The sequence below is a fragment of the Oncorhynchus clarkii genome, unplaced genomic scaffold (assembly GCF_045791955.1).
Source record: "Oncorhynchus clarkii lewisi isolate Uvic-CL-2024 unplaced genomic scaffold, UVic_Ocla_1.0 unplaced_contig_13478_pilon_pilon, whole genome shotgun sequence".
In the NCBI taxonomy this organism is placed as follows: Eukaryota; Metazoa; Chordata; class Actinopteri; order Salmoniformes; family Salmonidae; genus Oncorhynchus; species Oncorhynchus clarkii.
In genome coordinates, this window is record NW_027258528.1 from 52,100 (window position 1) to 54,795 (window position 2,696).

Below are 2,696 nucleotides of genomic sequence, written 5' to 3' on the forward strand. Positions count from 1 at the left end.
TGGGATACTGTGTAAACAGTATGACCTATACGAACTGTTGGAAGAGGTAAACAAAAAATTATAATGGCACTGAGACATGCCCATGAAACGACACATTTAAAAAAAATGTTGTTCGCACTTAAAATAAACTGTTTAGCAGAGGATGGTTTTGATCCATCGACCTTTGGGTTATGGGCCCAGCACGCTTCCGCTGCGCCACTCTGCTCTCAGCCACTTCAGAAAAGACTAGAACTCACAATCCATGGCTTAGGAGTCCAGTGTCTTAGGCCACTGGGATACTGTGTAAACAGTATGACCTATACAAACTGTTGGAAGAGGTAAAAAAATATATATAATGGCACTGAGACATGCCCATGAAACGACACATTTAAAAAAATGTTGTTCGCACTTAAAATAAACTCTTTAGCAGAGGATGGTTTCAATCCATCGACCTCTGGGTTATGGGCCCAGCACGCTTCCGCTGCGCCACTCTGCTCTCAGGCACTTCAGAAAAGACTAGAACTCACAATCCGTGGCTTAGGAGTCCAGTGTCTTAGGCCACTGGGATACTGTGTAAACAGTATGACCTATACGAACTGTTGGAAGAGGTAAACAAAAAATTATAATGGCACTGAGACATGCCCATGAAACGACACATTTAAAAAAAATGTTGTTCGCACTTAAAATAAACTGTTTAGCAGAGGATGGTTTCGATCCATCGACCTCTGGGTTATGGGCCCAGCACGCTACCGCTGCGCCACTCTGCTTCCATCCACCCCAGATGGGACTTGAACCCACAATCCCTGGCTTAGGAGTCCAGTGTCTTAGGCCACTGGGATACTGTGTAAACGTATGGACTATACGAACTGTTGGAAGAGGTAAAAAAATATATATAATGGCACTGAGACATGCCCATGAAACAACACATTTTTTTAAAATGTTGTTCGCACTTAAAATACACTGTTTAGCAGAGGATGGTTTCGATCCATCGACCTCTGGGTTATGGGCCCAGCAAGCTTCCGCTGCGCCACTCTGCTCTCAGGAACTTAAGAAAAGACTAGAACTCACAATCCGTGGCTAAGGAGTCCAGTGTCTTAGGCCACTGGGATACTGTGTAAACAGTATGACCTATACGAACTGTTGGAAGAGGTAAACAAAAAATTATAATGGCACTGAGACATGCCCATGAAACGACACATTTAAAAAAAATGTTGTTTGCACTTAAAATAAACTGTTTAGCAGAGGATGGTTTCGATCCATCGACCTTTGGGTTATGGGCCCAGCACGCTTCCGCTGCGCCACTCTGCTCTCAGCCACTTCAGAAAAGACTAGAACTCACAATCCATGGCTTAGGAGTCCAGTGTCTTAGGCCACTGGGATACTGTGTAAACAGTATGACCTATACGAACTGTTGGAAGAGGTAACAAAATATATATAATGGCACTGAGACATGCCCATGAAACGACACATTTTTAAAAAATGTTGTTCACACTTAAAATAAACTGTTTAGCAGAGAATGGTTTCGATCCATCGACCTCTGGGTTATGGGCCCAGCACGCTCCCGCTGCGCCACTCTGCTTCCATCCACCCCAGATGGGACTTGAACCCACAATCCCTGGCTTAGGAGTCCAGTGTCTTAGGCCACTGGGATACTGTGTAAACGTATGACCTATACGAACTGTTGGAAGAGGTAAAAAAATATATATAATGGCACTGAGACATGCCCATGAAACGACACATTTTTTTAAAATGTTGTTCGCACTTAAAATAAACTGTTTAGCAGAGGATGGTTTCGATCCATCGACCTCTGGGTTATGGGCCCAGCACGCTTCCGCTGCGCCACTCTGCTCTCAGGAACTTAAGAAAAGACTAGAACTCACAATCCGTGGCTTAGGAGTCCAGTGTCTTAGGCCACTGGGATACTGTGTAAACAGTATTACCTATACGAACTGTTGGAAGAGGTAAACAAAAAATTATAATGGCACTGAGACATGCCCATGAAACGACACATTTAAAAAAAATGTTGTTCGCACTTAAAATAAACTGTTTAGAAGAGGATGGTTTCGATTCATCGACCTTTGGGTTATGGGCCCAGCACGCTTCCGCTGCTCCACTCTGCTCTCAGCCACTTCAGAAAAGACTAGAACTCACAATCCATGGCTTAGGAGTCCAGTGTCTTAGGCCACTGGGATACTGTGTAAACAGTATGACCTATACGAACTGTTGGAAGAGGTAAAAAAATATATATAATGGCACTGAGACATGCCCATGAAACGACACATTTAAAAAAATGTTGTTCGCACTTAAAATAAACTCTTTAGCAGAGGATGGTTTCGATCCATCGACCTCTGGGTTATGGGCCCAGTACGCTTCCGCTGCGCCACTCTGCTCTCAGGCACTTCAGAAAAGACTAGAACTCACAATCCGTGGCTTAGGAGTCCAGTGTCTTAGGCCACTGGGATACTGTGTAAACAGTATGACCTATACGAACTGTTGGAAGAGGTAAACAAAAAATTATAATGGCACTGAGACATGCCCATGAAACGACACATTTAAAAAAAATGTTGTTCGCACTTAAAATAAACTGTTTAGCAGAGGATGGTTTCGATCCATCGACCTCTGGGTTATGGGCCCAGCACGCTCCCGCTGCGCCACTCTGCTTCCATCCACCCCAGATGGGACTTGAACCCACAATCCCTGGCTTAGGAGTCCAGTGT

The 2,696-nt window shown here is 44.2% G+C and overlaps 1 non-coding gene across 1 annotated transcript; it reads right to left on the reverse strand.

Moving 5' to 3' along the window:
* Window positions 1-674: 674 nt before the first annotated feature.
* trnam-cau (transfer RNA methionine (anticodon CAU)) lies at window positions 675-746 on the reverse strand. Its single transcript has one exon. It is a non-coding gene; the product is annotated as a tRNA-Met (tRNA).
* Window positions 747-2,696: the final 1,950 nt, after the last annotated feature.